We start from the raw sequence: 6000 nt of genomic DNA, 5'->3' as shown, positions 1-6000 counted from the left end.
GCATGGATAAAAGGTAGTGTTGGGTAGGGTCTGAAGGGAAGTTGCAACCCAAGAGAACGCTGTCCTTCCCTGCCGCTGCCATTAAGGTAACGCCGCCTACTGTGTAATCAGGCAAAACAAGGACGCTCTCCTGCTAGCCAGGGTTGAGGCACAGGTACAGCGAAGGCAGCGCCTCGCAGCCTCACCGCCCTCCGTCCATCTATTCCTGGTAACCCACACTCCAGCTCCGCTCACTCTTGTCTTTAACTCTTTACTTATTTATTTTGCGCTTTATGCAAATCTTTCTCAAAAGAAAAGGTGAACTACTAAGCTAACAACTATGATAATGCAAGATTATACAGTGTAGTGTTACTACAAATATTGGGTTTGACAACATATTATTCATCCTAGCTAGACTATCATATCTATCTATTCATCTATATTTATGTATGTGTGTATGAATGTACACACACACACACACACACACACACACACACACACACACACACACACACACACACACACACACACACACACACACACACACACACACACACACACACACACACACACACAGTGCTAATACAGCACCACGTAGAAATACAGTTTCACTTCGCACTCAGTACTTTCCATGAAAGTTTTACTCATTATCATCAATCATATATATATATATATATATATATATATATATATATATATATATATATATATATATATATATATATATATATATATATATATATATATATATATATATATATATATATATATATAAAGGAAACAACAGTTTAATAGCCATGAATGCAATATGACAATACATGAATGAGATATTTATTATTCATAAAGCAATTTACCTTGTGTAGCCGCACCGGCTGGGCATCAATTGGCTCTCAGGTGATCTGTTTTACTAATCACACCCATCATCGTAGGGTCGAGGAAAGGCAGTTCTCCCTGACACGTTTATTGATGAGGTAGGCATGACCGTAAGAACTGCGAACAAGTTCTCGGTCTCAATTTCTTATAAGATAACATTATGCACTGATATTAAACACTTTCAACATATTACAATATTCATTAACAATACATGCAATTAACTTGCCACTATGACAATCAGTTTTTACTACAAAATTAAAGTATTTACCTCGGTCACCATCCTGCCCGTCTTTGTCTGAGCGCGACTTGGCCGTGAGTGATGCCCGCAGGCGACCAGCTGGTTAACCCCACACTACCAACAAGTGAGCATCGGCTTCGGTGCTTAATATAGCATTGAATACTGATACTTACACATATTACAAGTTTTCATGCAAATAGAAAACTATTGAACATTTCACTTATAAATGCCGAGGAATAATGACATGAGGTACATACGCTTTACATACACCTTGAGTCTGTCTCTTTTCCCGAATCCGTTCCGCAGCCACCGGCAGACAGACAACTTCCCTCTCGGTCTGGTAGGAGCGGCCCAGGCAGGGCGTGCTAAAAAAATTGGTCACACTAGTCTTGACCTCCGTGCATAACACTCGAAATTTATTACTTCACAAACATTCTGCTGCCTCCCTCCAACACGTGGCGCTCACACTCATTAGGTGTGCTCTACTACTTGCCGACTCGCTTTCCGTCCCTCAGTCCTGCTGATTCGGAAGATGTTTTTGTCAGCCTCGCTTCCTGTATCAGCGCTCCACAAATCTCTAACAAATGGCAGTAACCTGGGTAAGGCGGCAGTCTTCCTGCTGATACATGAGAATCATTCGGTCGAAAAGCTGTGACATTCCACCCACCACCGTTTAGAAATCGATTTTAAAAGTGAATTTTATTTGACTGTTAAATCAACTGTGTGTGTGTGTGTGTGTGTGTGTGTGTGTGTGTGTGTGTGTGTGTGTGTGTGTGTGTGTGTGTGACTAGAAGGAGGTTGAAGTGTGTGTGTGTGTGTGTGTGTGTGTGTGTATGAGAGAGAGAGAGAGAGAGAGAGAGAGAGAGAGAGAGAGAGAGAGAGAGAGAGAGAGAGAGAGAGAGAGAGAGAGAGAGAGAGAGAGAGAGAGAGAGAGAGAGAGAGAGAGAGAGAGAGAGAGAGAGAGAGAGAGTGTTTACTACTACAGAGTGGTAGACACAGGGACGCCAGTATAAGGAGGAAGGGAGGGAGAAAGAAAAAAAATGCCATCTCTGCATGCTCAGCGGGAGGTGGGTGGCAACCTGTCAGGGTGGGCAACTCTGTGTGTGTGTGTGTGTGTGTGTGTGTGTGTGTGTGTGTGTGTGTGTGAAGTTGGTGGGGAGGGTGAGTGCATGCGTTCGCGAGGGCGCTTGGGTGAGTGGGTTGGTGCATGTGCGCGAGAGCGTGCTGAGCAGCCATGAATATGACAATCAGCTGGTGGTGCCTTGCTGATGGCACCATTGAGTGTGGCGCGATTATGTCCTCATGACAACACGCCATTTAATGAAAGGACAGCTCATGGTTGATGATGGTGGCGGCGGTGTAGTGTCAGAAGCACCACCACCCATACATGTCCATATCTTACATTTGAAAACGACTCCAGTGGTTGCACCTCATGAAAAATAGACCACTCACGCTACTTATATGTAAACATACTACATACACACACACACACACACACACACACACACACACACACACACACACACACACACACACACACACTATGAGCTCTGAGGTCTTTCACTACGGTAACGGCTGCCTGGGTGACCAGCAGACAACCGTAGGTGAATCACACATACACACAGAGGTTGGAGTACTTTTTTCTATTCACTATATGTATTATATTATATTGTACTATATAAATCTATCTTTCTATCTTTCTGAAAAATAAGGCAAGATTCCACTGGTTTATAAGTGTATTGATCCCACGCCATATGATCTGATCTTTGAATCTGACAAATCTGATGACTATAATTATGAAGTGAAATGCCATCAAAGGGAGTCATAATTAACTGCCACAACCATGGCCTTCAGTGGCCACACATCCACCTTCTCCAAGACTATTTGCTTTTGAACATTCATGCCAGGTTCATGTTTCCTTCATTTGAATCCCCATTCCACTCAGTGTGATGGGTGATGTTGCAGATTATCAACAACCTTCTTGATTCATGATTTTGTCTCACTTAAAGCACAACGTAGGTCATGCTTCACTTCAAGTCTGTTGCGATATTTCGTTTTAATGTGGAGTAGTTGAGAGAATGCAGCCTCACAGGAATAAGTTGAAGAAAATGGTAGGAGGTGTCGAAAAGCCATTTGTCTATGTAGTATAGTCATTTGTACTGAACCTGTAATTTTCCTCCACTGGTTGCCTACCCGCCAAAAAAAAAAAAAACTTTGGTTTAATATATACATATCCTCAGATTATGGACCCCTACATTCTGTTACATGGCCCCCAGTTTGGGAACCACTGGTTTAGTGCTCTTACACACGAGGACACTAGTGTACGCCACCGGTGTCGGACACTAGTGTCCTTGCTCAAGACACCGCCTGGCAACTAGTGAGCCACTCACACACCTCAGTCGGAAGAATGGCGGGAAACGAAGAGCTTCTACTTGTTGCTTACGTATTTCTTTCTTTTCTGAGAGGGGTTTCTCTTCAAAATCAGGAATGAGTATCACCATTATTGCATTCCAGTAGTTCTGCTTTTCTATCTTATTTGCATATCCCTCACAAGATGGGTCCCATAGTGCTGGTAGTTTTTCTATTTCACAAATGAGGTCCTCCGTGTTCAGCTTCTCTTCCACCATCTTCGAAATTGTCCTTGATAGGCCGTCTCCTTCCATCATGGGATGATGGTGGGTGTCAAACTGAGCATGAGAAGCTGGCCAGTGGGCAGCGGTGGCGGACACTGGTGGCTACGTGTGAAAGCTTCCATTTAAAACAATGCTTTGCAGTGAGTGGCGGCAACCGTCAGTGTCCGCCACGTGTTGCGGGAGCGAGACACCGAAATATCTGTTGCCCGGAAGTTGTCTGCTTGGGACACAGCTGTTGCCTCGTGTGAAAGGCTCCATTTGATAATATGGGAGGCAACTAGTGTCCGACACCGGTGGCGGACACTAGTGTCCTCGTGTGTAAGGGCACTAAGTTAGAGCTCATCAAATGCCATATATGGGCCAGGTTGGTTTTTGTGTTCGTCAGTGCAGGACCGGATGGGGAGTAACTTGAGCAGGTTGGAAGTGAAGAGGTTATTCAGTGTTGTGAGGCAATGTGTGTTGAGGGCGTTGTCATGATTGCTATATTCTGGTGTAAGAATGATTTTTGCTGTTTTCTTTTGAACTGTTCGTGTCAGTGTGTGTGTGTGTGTGTGTGTGTGTGTGTGTGTGTGTATGTGTGTGTGTGTGTGTGTGTGTATGTGTGTGTGTGTGTGTGTGTGTGTGTGTGTGTGTGTGTGTGTGTGTGTGTGTGTGTGTGTGTGTGTGTGTGTGTGTGTGTGTGTGTGTGTGTGTGTTTGTAAACTCAGGGGAAACATTTGCTCTTATCTTAGATATGAAAACATTTGATAGAAATTAGTATAGATTTTTAATCTCTAAGTTCCCTTCATACGCTCTCTATAATTTCTTTGCACGTTAACCGTAAGTTCTCTTTCTGGCCGTTCTAACGCTTCAATGGTAGAAGGCCATTGTTCTTTTAAAGCGTCATTCTACTAACAGTAGGGTTTCACAAGACTGTCCTATCAAAGACTGCATGTATTACAGAAAAATTGTCTCAGCTCAACCTCTTCTTCTGCCTACTCTTATAATGATAACTTGCATCTCTCATCTCTCATCTCATCTCATCTCTCAATGTCATTTGTCAGACATCCAACTAAGCAGAAATTAAACACTACGGAGAGAAAATCACAGAACACCTAACTAGTGATCTTTCTATATTCTTTAATGGGACACGACAAACTTTGATCAATGCTTCAAAAACTAAATTCCTTAATTTATATAATCGACACAACCTTTTCCTATAGTACTTACCTGTCCCCATATTAAAGAAATTTTTTTGGATTATCCTTTATTATAAATAAATGTTTCTTTTCTTCCTCATGCCTTAGCTCTGGCTCTTCCATCGTATTCTACGCACCATAAACTGCTCCTGATACTCGACCACTTTCTCTCTTTCACTCAATTCGTTCACTTACAAAACAAACCTGACACACACACACACACACACACACACACACACACACACACACACACACACACACACACACACACACACACACACACACACACACACACACACACACACAGAAAATCAGATTCTGGAAAACGGTACCAAAATCTGTATTAATTAATGTGGAAAAGATTGCCAGCACAGAACACACGGAAGGCAACAATCAAGGAAACACCTAATTCAGTAACTCAAGAAAATCATGGCTATTTGTAAACTGTTAGAAAAATGGAAAAAAAAAAAAAAAACTGACATTTTTATGCTATACTTTTTCTTATAATAGAGCAAAACCCTAAAACATTCGGAGGGAACGCATTTCTTTCGACTCTCGAGTTTCGGTGACCATATCATTGTTTAGTGTACGACCTGATTTCCTCTGAACCCCCGTGTGTCGTGCCTTCTTATGAACACTGTGTATCGGTAGATATGTTGGGCACTCTTTGTTGACGATCATCCATGTTTTTTATTGACACTTTGCTGCTGTTCCTCCGTTGCGTGTTATTTATGGTGTGTTCTTCGGTGCTGCATCAGAGAAACTAACTCAGGAACAATCTAAGCAAACTTCACTTCATCCTCCTTTCTTCAGAATATCATAAAAGACTAAACTGGATTCTTCAAAGATGAGTACGCGAGTGTTCACACAAGAAAACAGTCAGGGCTCTAAAGCGGCTACTCTGCCGTGAGCCATTTCTGCAGTACACGAACTCATCAAAAATATTACACAATGTATTCAATTAGTCTTGGATTTTGTAGAGCAAAGCAAATACTTGTTTAATTTATTAGTATATAGGTATTCCGGCGCAGCAACATTTACGGCTTTATGGCGTCTTCTTAGGTGACGAATAAATAATAATAATAAAAAAATCTTATCG

The 6000-nt window shown here is 42.2% G+C and overlaps 1 protein-coding gene across 7 annotated transcripts in view; it reads left to right on the top strand.

Annotated features, from left to right (window-relative positions):
- Positions 1–6000, top strand: part of LOC135101445 (insulin-like growth factor 1 receptor) — a 31775-nt gene that overhangs the window by 3621 nt on the left and 22154 nt on the right. The gene's annotated exons all lie outside the window — the stretch shown is intronic.

The sequence above is a fragment of the Scylla paramamosain genome, chromosome 6 (genome assembly GCF_035594125.1).
Source record: "Scylla paramamosain isolate STU-SP2022 chromosome 6, ASM3559412v1, whole genome shotgun sequence".
Taxonomy (NCBI): Eukaryota; Metazoa; Arthropoda; class Malacostraca; order Decapoda; family Portunidae; genus Scylla; species Scylla paramamosain.
The sequence above is the reverse complement of the archived record's forward strand: the minus strand, read 5'-3'. Positions and strand labels throughout refer to the sequence as shown.